At 60.4% G+C, this 21,962-nt stretch overlaps 1 protein-coding gene across 3 annotated transcripts in view; it reads right to left on the reverse strand.

The window, feature by feature from the left end:
* GRM4 (glutamate metabotropic receptor 4) overlaps positions 1-21,962 on the reverse strand; it is a 113,240-nt gene that overhangs the window by 40,293 nt on the left and 50,985 nt on the right. The window lies entirely within an intron of this gene.

Consider the following 21,962-nt stretch of genomic DNA (forward strand, 5'->3'; position numbering starts at 1 on the left):
CGACCACTGCAGCACTGTTTGAAACTGCAAGAAATGGAAACAGCCTAAATGTTTTACAACAGAAGAATGGATAAACTGTGGTGTACTCGTCCAGTGGGATATTATGTAGTTAAGATTAATAAAACAGCTCTCGTGCCAACATGACAAATCCTGAAAACAAAATTGACTGACAAAAGCAGGTTGCAGTATTATCTGTCCCCTTTATGGAAAATTTAAAGACCACATATAGCATTATTTGTAGAGATGTGTGTATATGTACACTACATGGAGAGACACAAGTCAAGGCTGCATGAAGGCAGATTTTTGTCTCTCGTATTCATCGAGTTCTCCCCGGTGCCTAGAACACTCTTAGCACATAGTAGGTGCTCAGAAATGTTTGCTGAGTAACTAAACGAAGACAGGAAGGGAACCTACTCTTTGGAATCACAGTTCCCTCGCGGGGGAGGACAATAGCAGTAGGGAAGGCTCCAGGGAGCTTCCACTCAACCCACAATGTTTATTTCTTTAAAAAATAATCTGAGTCAAGCGAATATGGCAACATGCAACTACTCAGTCAGTCTGGGCCCCACAGCCCAGGCTGGGCAAAACTGGTAGACGTGGGTGGCGGCCAGGGCTCCAGGCCTGCCGTGCTGCCTGACGGGGACGGGGACACACCGGGGTGTGCCTGGGCCTCCCTTCCTGCCGGCCCTGGGGCTGCCACCGTGCATTGAGGGAGGATGCTCCAGCGCTGCCTTCCTCTGCACGCCCCAGCCCCCGGGGCTGCCCCTCTCCTCCCGGCCAGAGGTCCTGAAATCCTGTCTTCCCTGAGGACAAGGATGAGGGCGAGGACGAGGACAGGCTCTCCCCTGGTGTGAGCCTCCCCCGGGCGTCAGGCACCCCCACCTGAGCGTGACACAGGGAGTCTCCACTGGGAGACTTGAGAGCAGTTTCCCGCTGTACTTGGTAGTCTCCGCCCTTTCCATTTGGGGGTGGAGACCTTTTCCAGTGAAGTCCAGGTGCCGCTGATGTATCTGTGTCCGCGTCCACCTGCAACTGCGCTCCCTAGGGCAGGGTCGGGCCACGTGTCAATTTATTCTTTCTTTCTTTCTTTTGAAAAGTGCCCTGCACAGTTCCTGGCAGAGTCGATCCTTAAGAAACAGCAGTGAGTCCGGCCCTTCCCCGGGGCCCAGTCTAGCTGGGGAAGTGAGACCAGAAGGGGCAGGGGGGCCCCGGGGCCAGGCCCCACTGCACGGCTCCCAAACATGGCTCGTTGAGCGACCCACACTTGTTAAGCGCCTGCAGGCACATCTTCAGGGCCCCTCTCATGTCACCTTCCCACATGGGGCCACTACTGTCCTTTCATTGAGTCCACAAATGTCTACTGAGCAGCTCTTACACACTGGGCACAGTGTTGGGTGCTGGGATGCAGTCTGAGGGGGACAGAGCCCTACAGCTCACATCCCGGGGTGGGAGGGAACACTGGACATCCTGGAAGGGGCACAGAGAAGGAGACCAGCCGCATGCCACGCTGGAGGGAGGGGGGCTGCCCCCCCACCCCACCGGGATGCATCCTGGGCAGGGAGGCTCTGCTGGGCCTAAGCCCTGGTCTGACCTTTCTCTAGGCGCTGCTGCCCCGCCTGAGACCCAAGGAACTGAAAACACTTTGCAACTCGTACATCTACCTCCAAGTGACGCGGGATTTGCTACTGAATGAAGTGGATGTCCCGTCCACTCCCTGGGATTGCCAGTCCCTGAGGCCTGTCCCCAGTGCACCCGGTGGACCTAGGTTACAGGACATACGACTATGGCGCCTGCACTCTGCTTACTCGCCCTCCAGCCTGAGGCAGGTGGGACCCTCCCCTCCCAGCGCTTCCCCATCCCCCATGGCACAGCCCCCTCACTCCACCTGTCTGCATATGTGCTCCCTACGTCCTGTGGGGCCACCCCGTCCAAGCAGCCTCCACATCCCCTGCCTTCAAGGCACACCCCTGCGTGGGACGTGCCCACCTGTGCAGTTGCTCTGGGTGGGCAGAAAGAAATGGCTTCCCACAGGAGGAGCCTGCTGTGCCCGTGTCAGGGGACAGCCAAGGGTCCCCTGAGCTCTCAGCCAAGTCCGCCAGGACCCCCAGAAAGGATCTAGGCTGCCAGCCCTCAGGCGGCCAGAAGGGGTGGGTGAGGGGATGGGACACCGGCTCTCAGTGGGACTCCCAGCCACCCCTTCTTGCTCCAGCGCCCAGGGCCTGGGATCGCACCCCAAAACCCAGGCTGCGCACTCCATCCCAGGCAGCACCCGGACACTGGGCTCCAGACAAGGGAGGAGGGAGACCCTCCTCCAGCGCACAGAGCAACTGCCCTGCCGCCTGGGTCTCGGGCCACCAGTGCAGGGCACAGCAAGGCCTGGCCTCTCTCAGCCCAAGCAGCCCATCCCGGAGGCCAGCACAGCCCTCTCCTCTCTTTCTCTTTTCCTTTTTTGCCCTAATCTTTTTAAATTTAAAAAGAGAGAAAAACAATGAAAAGACAAACTCTAGGAAATCAAGTGGAAAAATCTACATTACGGCAAAATATGAAGGCAGCAAATTGCAACAGGATGGAGGGTGGGGGGGTTACACGACCCAGCAGGCAGGGGAGGGGTCCCCCAGGCACCTCTAGGCTCCCGGCAGAGACAGGGGTGAGGGGAGGCTGGAAGCTCCCCAGGGCCATCATGGCCTCCCACACCATCATGGGCTCACACACACACACACACACACACACACACACGCACACACACACACACACACACACACACATGCGCACACGCAGGTCCTTTCTCTCTCCCTCGCCCTCCCCTCCTTCCCTCCTACCCCAAAGCCAGGCCCTCCCCAAACCAGCTGTCAGGAAAGGGACCAGAAACAGCTCCTTGAGGGGTCAGTGACTATAAGGTGCTACTTTTGTTTTTAGCTGGGAGCAAAGCCTTAACGGAAATCAATGGAGCCGTGGCGGTGGCTGCAGCGCTGGCCAGAGCAGGGTTCGGAGGCAGGGAGGGCTCCCAGGCCCCGAGTGAAGGCCCCTCTGCCTGCGGTGGCCCCAGGGCAAGCTCTGGTGTGGGTGACACGGATGGCAGGGCGGGGCCAGCTCCAGCTGGGTCTGGGACTGCACAAGTCTGGGACGTCCCTGTCACCATCCCTGTCTGCTCCTGCTCCTGGCCCCCCTCCCCAGGCTCCAACCCACCTGCACTCTGCTTACTCCCCCAGAGGCTCTGGGCCACAACGATGATCCAGGCGCAGCGTCTGCCTTCCCAGGGCCGCTCGAGAGCGCGGGGCGCACGCGTGGGGTGGGCATCACGTGCACCCGGACATCTCCCTCGGTCCCGCCTTCTCTTGGGATTCCCCTTTCTCCACCTAGCTACGATTCCTTGCCCTGAGTCTTGGGAGACAGGCGAGCAGAGCATGAACGGGTGCGGGAAAGTGTGAGCGAGCCCTGCAGATTGGCTGGGTCCCAAGGCCCCGCGCTAGACAGCTGGCCCCGCAGGGAAGGGCGTGAGGTGGAACATCCCCCTTCCCTGCTGCGGTGACTCCAGCCCATGGGAGGCAGCGGGCCCGCTGCTCCAGCCCCAGGTGGGAAGGGACTATAAGGGGTCAGTCACCCCAGCTTCCTGCCTGAAGGGTCCCCCTGATGCACCCTGGTGGGCTTGGGTTTGTGCAAAGCATGGATATCATTCATGCATTCAGCTCCCCTCCTGCCCAGCCTGAGCCAGCCCTCCTGGCTGTGTGACTTTGGGCAAGTTACTTAGCCTCTCTGAGTGGCAGGTTGCCCGTCTGTGAAATGGGGAAGGACTTCACCTCCATCTGATAGGGTTGGTATGAGCGTCAAATGCAGTGGCATTTGTGGTCCGGCCCCTGGAGCCAACACCTGGCAGGCCTGCTGGGGTGGCGCTGCTCAGGCAGGAGGCAGGAGCCAGGGGGACAGGACAGGCTGGTCAGGTGCATGGCTCTGGGGACCCGGGGCACCAGGACTGTCCAAGGCGGAGCACACATCCTTTCTCTCCTGAGCGCTCCCAGCACCACGGCCCGCCCAGACACACACACACACACACACACACACACACACGCACACACGGCAACACACGCCCTCACAAAATCCCACAGTACACACCACCACGGCCTCACACAGTCTCACCATCGCAAACATGCACCCGGACACAGCCCACTGCCACCCACAGCCCCCACGACACGTATAAACCCGGGGAGAACCTCATACCGCCTCGCAGCCACGCGACGGACACAAGGCCACACGCAGACACCGACACAGTCCCACCTCCCACAGCCCCACAGCCCCAGAGTCGCCACACACCACACCCAGCCCCCATCTCACCCAGCCCCCATCTCACCCAGCCCCCATCTCACCCACCGCACCCGCTCACAGCCACCGAGCCGGCCACACGCGCACACGAGTCGTGGATGTACCCCCGACACACACGTGCCCCGTTGTACCTCCAGACAGCTGCCCAGCCACACACAGCACACAGCCACACACCTAGCCCACAGGGACACACGCACCACACACACACATGCCCCACAGGGACACACGCACCACACACGCACACACATGCCCCACAGGGACACACGCACCACACACACACACACGCCCCACAGGGACACACGCACCACACACACACCTAGCCCACAGGGACACACGCACCACACACACACACACGCCCCACAGGGACACACGCACCACACACACACCTAGCCCACAGGGACACACGCACCACACACACACACACGCCCCACAGGGACACACGCACCACACACACATGCCCCACAGTGACACACACACCACACACACACACGCCCCACAGGGACACACGCACCACACACACACACACGCCCCACAGGGACACACGCACCACACACACATGCCCCACAGTGACACACAAACCACACACACACACGCCCCACAGGGACACACAAACCACACACACACATGCCCCACAGGGACACACGTACCACACACACACAGCTACCCCACAGTCACATATACACCACACACACATACATATGCCCCACAGTCACACACACCACTCACACACACACACACACACATATGTCATACAGTCACATACACACCACACACACACACAAATATGCCCCACAATCACACACGGACCACACACACACACATGTCGACAGTCACATATACACCATACACACACGCCCCACAGTCACACACACACACACACACATGCCCCACAGTCACACACACACACACACACGCCCCGCAGTCACACACACACACACACACACACGCCCCACAGTCACACACACACACACACACACACACACACACACATGCCCCACAGTCACACACACACACACATGCCCCACAGTCACACACATGCCCCACAGTCACACACATGCCTCATAGTAACACACACACACACACGCCCCACAGTCACACACACACACACACATGCCCCACAGTCACACACACACACACACACACACACGCCCCACAGTCACACACACACGCCCCGCAGTCACACACACACACACACGCCCCACAGTCACACACACACACACACACACACACACACGGCCCACAGTCACACACACACACACATGCCCCACAGTCACACACATGCCCCACAGTCACACACATGCCTCATAGTAACACACACACACACACACGCCCCACAGTCACACACACACACACATGCCCCACAGTCACACACACACACACACGCCCCGCAGTCACACACACACACACACACACACACGCCCCACAGTCACACACACACGCCCCACAGTCTCACACACACACACACACACACACATGCCCCACAGTCACACACACACACACACATGCCCCACAGTCACACACACACATGCCCCACAGTCACACACATGCCCCACAGTCACACACATGCCTCACAGTAACACACACACACACACGCCCCACAGTCACACACACACACACACGCCCCGCAGTCACACACACACACACACACACGCCCCACAGTCACACACACACGCCCCGCAGTCACACACACACACACACGCCCCACAGTCACGCACACACACACACACACACATGCCCCACAGTCACACACACACACACATGCCCCACAGTCACACACACACATGCCCCACAGTCACACACATGCCCCACAGTCACACACATGCCTCACAGTAACACACACACACACACACGCCCCACAGTCACACACACACACACACACGCCCCACAGTCACACACACACACACATGCCCCACAGTCACACACACACACACGCCCCACAGTCACACACACACATGCCCCATAGTCACACACACACACACACACAAGCCCCACAGTCACACACACACACACACACACGCCCCACAGTCACACACACACGCCCCACAGTCACACACACACACACACATGCCCCACAGTCACACACATGCCCCACAGTCACACACATGCCCCACAGTAACACACACACACACGCCCCACAGTCACACACACACACACACGTCCCACAGTCACACACACACATACACACGCCCCACAGTCACACACACACATGCCCCACAGTCACACACACACACACACACACATGCCCCACAGTCACACACACACACGCCCCACAGTCACACACACACACGCCCCACAGTCACACACACACACGCCCCACAGTCACACACATGCCCCACAGTCACACACATGCCCCACAGTCACACACACACACGCCCCACAGTCACACACACGCCCCACAGTCACACACACACACACACGCCCCACAGTCACACACACACACACATGCCCCACAGTCACACACACACACACGCCCCACAGTCACACACACACACACACCCCACAGTCACACACACACACGCCCCACAGTCACACACACATGCCCCACAGTCACACACACACACACACACGCCCCACAGTCACACACACACACACATGCCCCACAGTCACACACACACACGCCCCACAGTCACACACACACACACACACCCCACAGTCACACACACACACGCCCCACAGTCACACACACATGCCCCACAGTCACACACACACACACACACACACATGCCCCACAGTCACACACACACACACACGCCCCACAGTCACACACACACACACACACACGCCCCAGTCACACACACATGCCCCACAGTCACACACACACACACACACACACATGCCCCACAGTCACACACACACACACGCCCCACAGTCACACACACATGCCCCACAGTCACACACACACACGCCCCACAGTCACACACATGCCCCACAGTCACACACATGCCCCACAGTAAGACACACACACACACGCCCCACAGTCACACACACACACACATGCCCCACAGTCACACACACACACACACGCCCCACAGTCACACACACACACACGCCCCACAGTCACACACACACACACACACACGCCCCACAGTCACACACGCACACACACACACGCCCCACAGTCACACACGCACACACACACTCGCCCCACAGTCACACACACACACACACACACACACACATGCCCCACAGTCACACACACACATATACACACACACACATGCCCCACAGTCACACGCACCACACACATTCCCCACAGTCACACACGCACCACACACACACATGCCCCACAGGGACACACGCACCACACACACCCATGCCCCACAGTCACACACACATGCCCCACAGTCACACACACACACACACACGCCCCACAGTCACACACACACACACACACGCACACGCAACCCCACGCAGCGCAGCGCGAGCGGGCAGTGCTACGGCGAGGCACCTGCTCGCCACCACCACGCAGCCTCACGGAGCTCACGCCGTCGCCACGTGTGCACACGGTGGCCCTGAGGCCCATCTTCCTCCGGTCTCCCAGACTTGCCCCAGTTTGCCCCAGTTCACCTGAAATCCTTTCACACGAGGACCCAGGGTCCCCCGGCATCCACAGGCAGAGCTTGCACCTCAGCACCACTAACACCTGCCCCGCTCTGCTGCTCTGCACTGGCTGGGTGGGGCCTGACCGGGGACGGCCAGTGACTGGATCGGGGGTGGAAGACCATTTATGGGGCAGGCTCCGTGGCCCCATGTTGAAGCAAGTCCTCATCTCTCCTCTGAAACCTCCTTCCTCTGACACCAGGCCCTCCCTCCCCACCCAGCCCGACCACTGTAGGGATCTGGGGGTGCAGGCGCAGCTGGTGGGGCAGAGGAGGGGACACCAGCATCAGAGAGCTGGACTGGCGTGACACAGGAGCCCGAGTCTGGGCCCAGTCAGGGCCTGTGTCCCATCTCACTCTCCTGTGCTTCATGATAAAAGCCAGGTTGCCCCCCCCCACCTTCCACTTGCCCATCTGTGCAATGAGATGGTACTAACCTGTCCCCAGACACAGCGGGGCTGTTGTGAGGATTAGAGCGGATCACCTGTGGACAGGCCTGGCCTCTAGGGGGTACCTGGGGACCCAGCCAAGCCAGCCGGGAGGCTCGCCACCTCAGAACTGAGCCCGCTGTCCCGGCCAGGAGGCGCTGGGCGCCCGGCAGGCTGCTGGGAGCTGCATTATTCATGGCGCTAGGCTCGAGCAAGGGAAATTTGCTGAGTGATCGACTTAATATCTTAACACAAACCCATTTAGGCAAAACACCTTTGAAGCGAGAAAGGCGGAAAACATAATGGAAAAGGGAAGTGAGGGCGTTTGGAGGCAGGAGGTGGCAAGAGGGCCTGAGGGGGCCGAGCACAGAGAAATGGCTGGTTCCCGGCCCACCAGCCCTGCCCACCCAGGCCCTTCCCCCCACCCCCCACCAGAGGCCGGGCATTCCTTATGGGGGAGCCCCACCCCTTTCTCAGGTTCAGCTCAGAGAAGGGAACGGGGTCTGCCCAGGGCTCGCACAGCAGGTCAGGGGCCAGCTGCAGCCAGACCCCGGACTGCGGAGTGGAGGTCAGGTCCTCTGCCGAGGTCACCCCGGTCCAACCCACGGGCCGTGCAGTGTGCGGCAGCCAGCAGGGCCCTCAGCCGACTGCACAGCTCTGTCCCTGCCTGGGGCCACGGTCAAGGCCGGGACATTGTGGAACCTGGCTGAGGACACTGGAGGAACCCCTTACAGGACAAGACCCCCAACTCTCTTGTCCTCAGCCCCTGGCTCCGGTGACACACCTGGGGGATGAGGTCACCTTTTTGGTCCCTTCTGCAGCCTCATGGCATCCCCTCTACCACAGCAGGACCACTTGTTGCAGCTCAGCCAGACTGTCCCACCCTCAGGCTTCTGGCCAGTGCTGGTCCCTCTGCCAACAGCCCTTCCTGCTTCTCCATCTGCTCAACCCCAGCCCGCCTAGGGGCACGATTGCTCTGCCTCTTCCCCCAAGAAATAACCCAGCTCCTTCTCGCAGTGGGCGCTCATCGCACCCCTCTGTGCCTCTCCACTGGCGCCTGCCACCCTCTGCCTTGTGCTGTGGTCACCTGTGCAACTGGCATACTCCAGGGCAAGGCCTTGGGCCAGGCTGCCTGGGTTCAAATCCCAGCTCTGCCACTTCTTAGCTGTGTGACTTTGGACAAGTTACTTAACATCTCTGGACTTTGTCTCCTCACAAGGGTATGTGAAGAATAAATGAGTCAATACACATATGGTGCTTTGAACAGCGCCTGGCACATTAATGCTCAGTAAGTGTTTGCTATCATGATATGATATTGTGGGTTTCCTCCACCAGCCCAGGAGCCCATTCAAGGGCAGACTGTGTCTTTCCCGTTCCTGACCCGCCAGCACCCAGCAGAGTGCCGAGCACACAGTAGGTGCTCACTCAGCACTGGTTATATGCGTCTAATTTCCAGCAGTGTCGTCTCCCGGCCTCTTCACCCCAGACACCCTAGGAACAGGAGCCAGCGCTGGGCTGGTGGCAGAGACCTGGGGGTGCGGGGGCACGGAGACGACCTCTGGCCAGCTCCCTCCATAGCAGGAGCCAGGCACAGTCGGGCACGGAGGGGCCGGAGTCGGGGCCAGCAGCTGGGCCTGCGGTTTGGCCAGAGAGGGACAGACGGCTGCAGGCCGGGATGAAATATTTAGGAGCCCACATCCCCGGGAAGTGGAAACTGACAAGTGAAATGAAATGTTGAGATGTAATTACCCAGGCAGGCCAAGCATGTCTCCCCGCCGGCGGCAGGCTCCGTCCCCCCAGCCTGCTACTAGCAGGCACTGGGTAATGAAGTCCTCCCGGACCCCTCTCCCGTGCTAGCCCCTGCCCCTCCTCCTCCGGCCAGCGCAGGGGGAGGGGACCAGGTAGGCAGGGAAAGGGGACTCCAGGCCTGGATCCTGGAAGCAGCCTCAAGTAGGGTCAGGGGGCCTTGGGGAGCAGGGGCAGGGGGTGTGTTGTTCCTGCATGCTGGGGGAGGGGCTGGTAGCACTTGCAGGCTTTTCTCAACAGGCATTTGGGGTGGGACAACTTTTCACAGCATGAGACTGTTCCTTGTTGCAGTATGGGGATGTTCTGGGGACCTGGGAACTCGCTGTGATAATCCAAAGTGACCCACATATTTCTAAGTGCCCCCAGGGTCTGCCCAGAATTAAGAGGGCTTTTCTTATCTAAACCGGGGGCCCAGGGAGGGGCTGTGATTGCCTGTGGCTGACAGCACCTGTCACTCACACACACATGCTGCCCAGGCCCCCCCAGTCCCCATGGGGCGGCCCAGCCCGGCCAGGCAGTGGCCAGCTAACACAGCAAACCCCAGCCCGCCCAGCCCAGCCCCTCCACGGAGACTCCTGTCCCACTGGTCGTTTCCCTCCCCCACACCCTCAGTGGCTCTCTCCTCCCTCAGGACCAAGTCCAAACTCCTCAGCCCCGTCCTGAGGCCCTGCAGGACGGGCCCCCTCCAGCTCCCCAGCCTCACCTCCCCTCTCTCCCCACCGCCACGGCACCCCCAGCTTCCAACACACACCCGGCCCTTTACTCAGACTGTTCGCTCTGCCTTTGATGCCTAATGCGCCTTCCCAGACTCTTTTCTTCAAGTCATTCCCATCCGTTCTTAAGGATTCGGCTCAGGCCCACTTCTCCAGGAAGCCTTCCTGGGAGTTCCCTGGCTCCTCCTCCCCTGGGTGCTCATAACCATGCTGATGTCTCCGTCACTTGCACTTAGCACAGCGAATGGAAGTTATCGGACTAGATGCCTCTGTGCCTCCCAGCCTCTCACTACAGGGAGCGGCCACTGCTGGGCCCCGGATATACACGCTGCCGGTCACAGAGCAGTCACTAATTCAGCAACAATTACTGAGCACCCACAGGGCCAGAGGCTGCCCAGTCAACCCCTGTCCTGGGTATTATAACTATTTTACAAATAAGGAAACTGAGTCCCACCAGCCACAGCCTGGTCCCAGGTGCCTCCACCTTCCCTTTCTGCCCCCATCCTCTCCCTGCCTCCACCTTTCTATCTCGCGCTCACTCTGCTTCCCACCTTCTGGGGTGACCTGGCAAGGTGCCTCTGCTCTCGAAGTCTGTTTCCTGTCTGTAAAACGGGTGGCAGAGAGGCTCTGGGAGGTGGCCAGGGCCCTGCTGCCCCTCCTCCACCCCTCTGCAGCCCCCACCATGCCACACTCAGCTTGTCACTTTGTCCTGCTTCCTCCCCCCATCTCAAGGCCTCCCTGGGCCCCAAGACGTCTGCAAGAGTCGTTAGCTTTCCTTCTGGCTCATTAAAAAGGAGCATTTGCATAGAATATCCATGTGATCATTCTGTCTAAGGCAAAACGGGGCACAGATATTATGCAGCATAGAGGCCGGGAGAAAGGAGGGGACAGCCACAGGGCAGAGAGGGACAGCCCCAACCAGGAAGAGGCCAAGTGCCCACCCTCAGGGTCTGAGGTCTCGGAGGCAGCCCCTCACCCTCCAGCCCTTACTTAGACTTTCTGACAGCTAACTTAGCTGTTTCTGTCATTCTTACAATAACCAGCAGCAATGCCCAGAAATAAACATACTCAACTAAAAAAGAAATTGGTAACAAAATGGAGAAGAAGGAACCTGCCTTTACAGATGAGGTTCTGCTCACCCCCACGGGACTGGCCCAAGAAGGGGCCCTTTGGTGGGCTGGAGCCAACCAGGGCTTCCCGGGACATCCGGCCTTGATGCCACTGTCCGTGGTGCTGAGGCCAGGAGTGCTGGCCTTGCCTGGGCAGTGCCCCATCCCCTGCCCGGTGGCCATATGCAACCAGGAGCAAGCCCTGTGGGCACCAGCTTCAAGCTTCAGATTCACCCCAAAGCTGTCCCTTCTCGCCACTCCCTGGTACAAGCCATTGTCGCCTCTTGCCAGGACCACAGTAGCCTCCTCACTGTCCCAGGCCCCACTCTGTCCCCTATACAACAGCCACAACTATTAAGCCTAAGTCCACTCACGTCCCTCCTCTGCTCACAACCCTTCCTGGCTCCCATCTCACTCAGAGCAAAAGTCAGTGTTCCCGCAGGGGCCCAGAGGCCCCAGGTGACCTGCCCCCTCTTCTACTTCTCTCCACCTCACTCATGCAGCTCCTGCCTCCTGGCCAGGCAGGTGCCACTCAGGGTCTTTGCACTTGCTGGTCCCCCTGCCTGGGGCACCTTCCCACAGGCCCCGCTGGGTTCACGCGTCGCTCAGCTGGGGCTCTGCCAAACGTCACCCCTGCAGAAGGGCAGGGTGAGGGACGAAAGGTGGGTCACCTGGCAGCGAGCCGTCTCCCCTACCTGCGCCCTCTGCGCACTCACACACTTGTTCTTCACCGCAGGGTCTGCCGGCTCCCGCCTGGAGTGACGTGACACAGTAACGTACTGCTTGTTGTCCGGAGGCTGCCCGGCCCCCTCCCCCGGTGTGAGCCCTACCAGGCCAGCACGCGCTCTTCATCTGCTTAGGCCACTGTGGGTCCCCAGTGTCCTGGTCCAATGCCTGGCACACACTTGGTGCTCAATAAATATTCATTAAGCAGAAGAATGCATTACTCTGAGGCCAGGGATGAAAGTGCTGAAGGGCAGAAGAAAGAAATGCCCCGCTCCCTCCTTGCCAGCCCCACTGCTGGGGCCGGTCTGCAGGACCAGGAGGCCCAGGTCAGCCCTCGCGAGTCCCTGAAAGCCCAGGAGCAGGAGGGGAGCCGGTGCCCAAGGAGTGGCAGCGGGGGTGTGGCCCCCCTCAGGCTTGTCCATGCTCACGTGGGAGTCACACGTGACCTGATGACTCCTGACCCACCTCTCTCTCTCACACACACACACAACACACACACACACACACACACACACACACTCTCTCTCCCCCGCAATGCCAGGGTCCTACAGGCCGAGGACCAGGTAGGGAACCTCAGGCCCCTCCGATTGCCCTGCCCGACCCAGGAGCCTCCCCGCCTCTGCCCTCCCCCGTCCGGAGAAGAGCTGCTGGCCTCCGAGGGGCCTCTGTCCATCTGACCGGCCAGGGCTCCCCTGGGAAGGCTGGGCAAAGGGAACCAGACACCCCATCACAAAGCGGCTCACCCTTCCTCCCCTCAAGCTCCAGAGCAAGAGCCAGTTTTGCGTCACACAGACCTGGGGACAAAGCCCAGCTCTGCCTAACAAGCTGTGAGGGCCTGGGCAAGCCCTTGGGCAGCCGGGCCTGTAGTCACCTCCTCTGTAAAGTGGGGACAATTCCCAGGGCTGGGGCTGGGGCCAGGGCCTGGCAGCTTCTGTGACAACGATTAATGAAACACCACCTAGAAATGTGTGCATAAAACACAGGGAGACTCTTACAGGGGTCTTTACACAGGCCGGGCCGGGCTGGCTGAGGGGCTGGCACAGCAGGCAGAGCCTGACCGGGCTTAAGGGCTGTGGGTGAGGGACTGGGTGGGCGGGCACGGGCTGGCGAGGCAGAAAGGCTGCACGCCCCCCTGCGGGACCACGTACATGGGCCCGTGGAGGAAAGCACGCAGCCAGCCCTTCCTGGTCTTACACATGAGAAACTGGAGGACCAGAGAGGGGAAGTGACTTGCATAAGGTCACGTAGTGGTCAGGGATGGGGCTGAGATGGGGAAACAGGCTGCTGGCCCCCCGCCCGCCCCAGGCACTCAGTGGCCCCGGGCTGGCCCGAGCAGGCAACCCCAGTGGAGAAGGTAAGACGAGGAAGGGCGCAGTGGGTTCACACGTGGTTCCCCCCCGAGCCACGCAGAAGGCAGCAAATGGGGCTCAGGGTGCAGGCTGGGGGCGCAGGGGCCCGCCCCCACCAGGAAAGCGGTCTGCAGCAGCCGTCAGCAAACTGCTTCCCGGACGGACGCCAGGGCCCCAGCGCTCCGCCACTCCCCTCAGGCAGGGGAGGAAACCGACGCGTCCCCTGTCCAGTGTGGACCTGGGCATGGAGCCCAGGGTGCTCCAAGGGAAAAGGCTCCGTACAGGGGAGGGGAAAGGAACGACGGCAAGGAAGGAACTGGAGGAAAACGGTTCTCCACAGGGTTAGAGATCTATCAGAAGCGTCAGAGGTAAGGAAACCAAGGAGCCCGAAGGGGCCGAGGGAGCCGTGTGGAAGTGGCTGCCGGCGGACTCAGGTCTGGGCCCGGAACAGCAGACACGCGGGCCGCCGGCCGCCAGCGTGGGACTCGACCTCCGCCTGGCAAGGAGGGCCGGAAGAGCCAAGAGAGGTCGGTGAGGCGTGTGAGGACCTACGCCCTGATGCATTACCTCACGCTGTGGATAAAGCTGGGGCCCAGAGAGGGATGGTTACTGGCCCGGAGTCACACAGCCACCCAGAGACAGAGCCCCAAGCCCCAGCCCAGCGCCACACGCCCACTACTGCAGCGCCTGGCCCGCCTGGCAGGTACTTTACACGTGTGAGCTCGCTCAGCCTCTCAGCAACCTGTAGGGGAGGTATTACATTATTGACATCCCCATTTGACAGGGGTGGAAACTGAGGCGCAGTGCCCTTGAAGGTGGTGCAGTCATGGTAGCAGAGGCAAGATTTGAACCCAGGCCATCTGCCCCAGCATCTGGGCTTCCAGCCACTACGCTGCCCTGCGTCACTGGGAGAAGGACAGGATTCGGAGGGGCAAAGCCACAAAGGGGCTGCAAGCAGCAAAGGGAATTTTTTTAAACCCCAAAGGAATCTTCAAACACGTTCCACAGAGGAGTCCGGTGAAAGAAAACGCGGCTTCCTGTCCGAGAGGGAAGGGATGCAAATTCAGGGCAGAAGGGCTCAGCGTCTGACATCTCCCTCCTGTCGTCCCCGTCAAGCTTAGAGGTGAACGCAGACGGGAGCGTGTCCCCATCATGGTGTGCCAGGGCGAGCACACCAGAGTCGAGGCCGAGAGAGCCAGGAAGGGGGCCGCACTGAAAGAAAAGCAGCAGGCCTGATGACACCCAACCCAGGGGACGCACAAAACCCAGAGCTGTCAGGCCCTGCGCAGGCCAGAGTGCAGAGGAATCCGAGCGGCCCCCGGCGGCCAGGCAAGCACAGGGCTCACCTCACAGCGGGACAGAGACTGGCCTGGCAATCGCAAGCAGCCACACTAATGCAAACACCTTGCCAGTCTCCAAGCCCTGGCAAGGAGGCCCAGCTGGCACGCAGTGGGCCTCGTGGCTTGGAGGGGGCGCCATGCCAGGTCCACTTAATTTCCACCCACGGCAGAGTGACCAGGCAGCAGACAAGGGCAGGGGAAGAACAATGGGTTTCAGGTCAAGAATGGGGGTGACTGGCGGTGTGGCAGGGCCCACCCCTGTCCTAGGAGAATGGTCAGGGGGTACAGCACACTGGGCCTCGGGCTGCAGGGTCCCCAGGTCGTGACTCCAGAAGGCACCCGTGGGAGAGTACAGAGATCTCCCCCAGAAGCTGCTAAAAGCCACCAACACTCAGATATACCAAGCTAAAGCCAGTGGCAGTGCCCCTTCCTGCCTCTCCCCCTCCCCTGGCTGCACCCCCAGCCCTCGGCTCCTGCCAATCACCTGACAGCCTCTGCCACCACGCACAGGGCCCCCTTCATTCCTGAACAAAAACACCAAGTCCTGGAGTGCCACTGTTTGACATCTGCTCCTTTAGGCCTCATGGGATGTCTGTCTTTCCGGCACTCTCAGAGAGACGCACTAAGTAAGTAGTTTTCGGCAAATACCTGAGGGTGTCTCTAGGACGGGCCAGAATAGTGGGGAACATGCCTTTGCTCGTATGAAGGAAGGCTGGAGTGAATGGCCACACAGCCGTCCACGTGGCCTGACCTTGGAGGTAAACTACCCTCCTGCCACAGTGCAAGAAGGAAGTCCCAGAAGGACAGTAACATGCCCCAGGGCATCAGGGTGCTCATCTGTCTACTCAGTCACCAAACATCTACTGAGGCCCTGCCACATGCAGGGAGGGTGGGGGCAGAGCTGAGTGGGACCGTCCCTCCCTGCCCTGGGAGCCCCGAGTCAGGGCAAGAGGCAGAGGGAAGTTTCAGCAGCATGGGGCGCATGGGACCGAGCTTCCCAGGGAGCCCGGGGAAGATGCCCCCAACCCCACCTGCTCCACCAAGGGGGAGGGCAGATGAGGGAGGCCCCGCAGGGAGAAGGGGCTTAGCACTGAGCCTTGCTGGGTGGGGAGGACCCCTCAGGGCCCCGAGCGGGTGGGCGCAACAGGTGGGATATATGGGCATGCACCCATATACTCCCTCAGCCAAGCAGGCACAGCCCCACATGCCAAAAAATTTTTTAAAATACAGGGTTTGTCCTAAAAGAAACTTTCCTCAGCCCCACAGCCACCAGCACCAGGCCAAGCCCCTCCCTGGATGCCATCTGCTTTGTCCATTCCTACGTCCAACAGCTCATGCTGTCCCGCACCCCGCACGCCCTTCCTCCCTTCCCCGCGCCCCGCTGGGCTGCAGCACTGGGCCCTGCAGCGTGTCTCTTCGCCTCAGCCGGTGCGTCATCACAACCCTTTACCTGGTTGCTCAGGCGCAGAGCACCTACTGCATGCAGAGCAGGTGCCGGTCCGGCTGAGCACTGTCCCTCCCACGCCCCCGAGAGGGCCTGACCGCAGGGCCAGCTGGGAGAGCCTCCTGCACGCCTGACCTCCAGGGCACACGCCGCAGGAAGAGGCACCGGGCCGGACCACAGTGAGGACTGAGGGGAGCGAGCCCACATGTCCCCGCAACGTAGCGCTGATGGACCCTGCCTCCCCACTCCCTGCCCTGTGCCTCCAGGAAAGGATTTCTGTCCTCAGTGAGCCACTAGAGGGTGGGAGCAGCCTGGGGGTCCCAGGCAGCCTGAGCCAGCCTCAGTGCCTACGCCCTGCCAGTCGGTTTGCCCTCGTGGCTGGGAGAAGGGCTAAAGAAGCGAGTCGCTGGGGCTGGGTTTTGTGACATTCACAAACAGTTGCTGAGCAGCTGCTGGTGCCAGGGCTGCCCTAGCTGCTAGAGATGCAGCAGAGCACAAAACAGGCAAAAGTCTCTGCCCTCATGGACCATAAACAAATAAAAATTTTCTAGTCTGGTGCATAAAGAAAAATAGAGCAGGGTCCCGGGAACGCAGAGCTTCCCGGGGAAGGGGCTGTTCCCAACAGGGAGGTCAGGGAGGCCTCTCTGAAGAGGGGATGTCCGAGAAGACACCTGAATGCACAGAGGATGTGGGCTGCCCGGACAGGCGGAGAAAGAGCTTCCCCAGCAGAGAGGCCAGCTGGTGCAAAGGCCCTGAGGTGGGCTTGTGCTCGGTGCATTTGAGGAACGGGAGGAGGCTGGTGTGGGGGACAGAGCGAGGGAGGCAACGAGGTCAGGGAGTGAGGGAAAGGCAGCAGAAAGGGCAGTGGGCCCCCCAAGTGCCACCCTGAGGAGTCTCTGGATCCTAGGGGTTCCCTGGGCCAACGTCCCAGAGCCCCTCCGGGTAGCACAGATCCTGCACGGGCGGGTGCCCGTGTGCAGCCAGGGAAGCTGTGCCTGGAGAGCTGCACAGCCCGGCTGCACGCGGAGCCGCCGGCCCGGCCTCGGCCACCCCAGCACCCTCGCCCAGCCGGGCCCTGAGGCATCTAAATGCAGGTCTGGTGCTCAGCCCTGGGAGTCGGAGCTGGAGGTCGGAGCAGCCACAGCTCGACTCACCCGCGCCTCTGGAATACCAATGGGGGACGCAGGGACGACGCAGGCAGGAGGAGAGGCTCCGGAACTTCCCGCGTGGGGATACGACTTCCCCCAAGGACCAGGCCTGAGTCCTTACGCTTCTTTCCGCCACACCCAGAGAGGCCCTCTTGTTCCCACCCTTGGGGCCCAGGCCTGGACGTGCGCAGGCGTGCTGGATTCACTCCCGGGGTGACCCCACGGAGAGGCCTTCCTGCCATGTGCACCGGAGGTGGCACCGCTCAGGGGCTGCAGCAACCATCTGCTAGAGTCAAATCCTGCCCCTGCTCCTTTCTAGCTGTGTGGCCTCAGGAGAGCTACTTAACCTCTCTGAGCCTCAGTCCGCCCATCTGTACGGTGGAGCTGTCATGAGAGTGAAATGAGGTCATATGTATTAACCCAGGCCAGAGGAGGGCTCCATCGCTGTTACCTACTAATATCACCCCCTCGCCAGCTACTCACATGGGAGCCCTGGGCTCTGACACTTGCCACTTTCATGTGACCTTAGCCAAGCCCCTTAACATCCTGAGCTTTGGTTTTCCTCATCTGTGAAATGGGGACATTAGTGCAGGTAAACTGAGGCTCACAATAGCATGCCACAGGTATGGAAAGGTAAAAGGGATATAAAAGTTCATGCTCCAGATCCCAAACCCTAGGAGTACCCAGGATGGTGGGCAGGGGTGCCAGGGGGCACCAGGGGGCACCGCCACATCTGCGCCCACATTTGTGCCACCCCCTCGCCCGCCGCCTGTCTCTCCCCATCCTCAGGTGACTCACCCGCATTATCTCCAGAGCCCAGGCGAGGCCTGCTCTGCATGTCTAATCCTGGCCTGGTTGTGCTGCTAAGGAGGGAAGGGCAGCCTCCTTGCCTTCCCTGGGGCAGCCGCAGCCCTGGCCACAGCCAGCAGGCCCACACGCACACACGTGTCCTGCCCTGGCCACCTCTCACCACCACACCAGCTACCCTGGAAGAACCAGGCTAGCCTGGGCTCCTGCGGTTCTGTCCCTAGCCCTGTCCCTGGACATGCCTGCAGCCTGCTTAGGGCACAGCATGGCCCTTGGGTCTTCCAGTACTCCCTGGGTCTCCCCAGGACTGGCCGGGGACCAGGGAGGGCTGGGACTCTGAGTAATAACCTTCCAGTGTGCATTCCTGAGCTCCCACCTCCATGTGCTCGGAGCACGTTTCACTCTGACAACAACCTGTTTTATCCCCATTTCACAGATGAGAAACCTGAGCCCAGAATGGCTGAGTGACTTTCCCAGACCACATAGCCAGTACGTGGCCAAGCTAGAGTCCACGTCTGACAGAGCCACGCACTGCTGCTTCTGCACGCAGCTGGAGGAGACGAGTGTGTGGGGCACAGGACCAGGTCTGACAGCCCTAACTCCAAGTCCTGCTCCGACACCTCACTGTGCAACCCTGGGCAAGCCATCTCACGTCTCTGAGTCTCAGTTCTCCCATCTGCAAAATGGGGACAGAAACACCTGGCCCACAGAGCTATCAGCAAGGCCCATGATAGTCTGACACGCGGGGCTCAGTCCAGGGCCGCAGGATTGCCCCAAGCATGAGTGGACAGGGTGGGAGTAGCAAACGCCAATGGCCCGGTGGGCGATGGGCCATCTCAAGCACCATCCGGGGGCTCCCTGCCCACAGGACAGAGCTAGGTTACCATCCCAGCTCCTCCACATTCTGGCTGTGTGGCCTTGGGAAAGTGACCTACCCTCTCTGGCCTCACTTTCCTCATCTATAAAATGGGTATAATTGGGCTCCTCTGAAGGACCCCGAGCCCAGCACACAGTAGGCACTCACCACAACTTGGAGGTGCACACCCAGCCTGGCGAGTGTGCCCTTCCCGCCACCCCTCCCCAGCACTCCTCCGAGCAACTCACAGATGATTTATACTTCAGAGGACGAATCAATACAATATACGGCCAAAGACATCTTTAATCTTTCGCAGGGATTAGGCTACAAGGTACAGCGGCCTCTTTCTACCGGCTGCTCAATTCTGATTTCAGTTTGGCCATCTGGAGCTCGGCTCGCTGCCTCCTTTCCTTTCCACCCGCCTAAAGACGTTCTTCCAAATCAAATTTCATTCAGCGGGTGTGGCGAGGACACCTAGCTGCCTGGACCCCGGGCAGGCCCAGCCAGGCCCTAGGGGCTGTCGCACCCTGGCATGGGTGGCTGCGGGAGGGTCTGGGGACTCGGAGGCCCAGCCGAGTGGGAAGCCAGGCCCTGGGCCAGGTGGGGACGGCACGCGGGGGGCGGCGGGTACTGACGGGCCCCTCTGCCAGCACAGGAGCACCAGAGCTACAGGCCCGGCTCAGTGGCGGGTTCTCTTATTTTTCTAGACTGTGAGATCCTTTAAAAAAATCTTGGGTAGATTTTATTTTTTCTAACCACCCGACACCTGATCAGCAGTTTATAAAAATTGCAAACAACAGTCTTACCTGCAGCCAAAACACAGTGCCCTGACCCCATTCCATGCCTCTCCTGACCGTCCAGGCTTTGTGTGTGCCCCTGTCACAACCAGCATTTCCACAGGGGTGGCCCACGTGGGTCTCAGCAAGGGGGCAGAAGACAGAGTAGGTAAGAACACAAAACAGCTGCGACCTCTAGCCCCGGAGCCAGCCTGCTTCGGTTCAAATCCCTTCTCCACCTCTAACTTGCCATGTGACCTGGTGCCCGAGCTGCTTCTGTAAAACGAGGCAAAGCAGCGCCCGCCTCGGAGGGCACGGAGGCCTGCCTGGGACGGCGGTGCTGGGCACAGAGGGAGGGCCACATGAGAGCGGGACTGGCTTCTAGGTCCCTGAGGGCAGGGACTGCACACATTGAACTGTAAGACTCTGGACCCTCGGTCCCTTCCCTCATACTGTGCCTTTGTCCCCAGATCCTGCAGAGGCCATACCATAAACAGAAAAGGCAGGGGGCTTATTTGGAGAAGGGTACAAGCCACTGGAGAGGACAAGAACCAGCAGAGCGGGGTGGGGGCACAGCCCAGAGGGAGGTGCCCGCATCTCGCAAAGGGAGAAAGGACACGTGGGCAGCCAGAGGGCGGGGGCTGGGGCCCTGGCCCTGGGGCTCTGCCAGGGTCAGCCAGTGGCCCAGGGTGCTGCTGCCAGCCGGCCCAGAGTTGGGGGGCTCCTGCTTACCCTGCTTCCCTCTCTGGCCCAGCCGCTGGGGTGGGGGTGGCCTGGAGCCTCGGCCATCAGCCAGCGCTGCCCCACTTCCCGCTACCCGCCACCCCCCCACTGGGTGCAGGCACCCAAGCAGCTTCAGCTGCACAATTAAAGGGGCTTATCCGAGACTTATAGCAGGATTATGCCCGCAGGGTGTTACCAACGCCAGCCTCTGGACACTCTGTGGTCCTTAGGAAAAGCAATTAGAGTCCTGGGGCCATGAGGGTATAAATATACAGACGCCATCACCCAAGGTCGAGGGCGCCAGGCGAGCTGTTTAGAGACAGGGCCTTGGGAGAGGCCAGGCAGGCCAGAGGGGCCCTCTCTGCAGGGAGGCGGGCCTGCAGGAGGGGGAGGGCCTCCCTGCTTCCCCCCAAGACGGGGGACTCAAGACAGGGGCCCAAGAAGCCCACAGCCCTCCATGAGCTGTCCCCTCTCAGCTCCCCCTGACCCAGGTGGAGTCCCCAGCCCAGGGCCCTGCCTGCTGCCCCCCGGATGGCCACAGCCACCGCCCATGCAGGCTGCCTCTGCAGCACCATCAACACGGAGCCCGCCAGCGACCCAGGCCGCGGGGCCCTGCTAGGCTGCTGCTGTCGCCTGCCAAGGTGTTAGCCCTTGTTACCACTCAGCCGCTTATCGCTGGCAGTGCCTGGAAGCTCTGTCACTGGAGTGTCTGAGGACAGCAGTTTCAGGTAATGCAGTGAGTTTAATGGGGGCAAGTGGCATCAAGGAACGTGGGGGAGACCTCGAGGAGAGCGAATCCCCTGCCGGAGCTCCTCAGACCC

This window comes from Lemur catta, chromosome 2, assembly GCF_020740605.2.
Source record: "Lemur catta isolate mLemCat1 chromosome 2, mLemCat1.pri, whole genome shotgun sequence".
Classification (NCBI taxonomy): Eukaryota; Metazoa; Chordata; class Mammalia; order Primates; family Lemuridae; genus Lemur; species Lemur catta.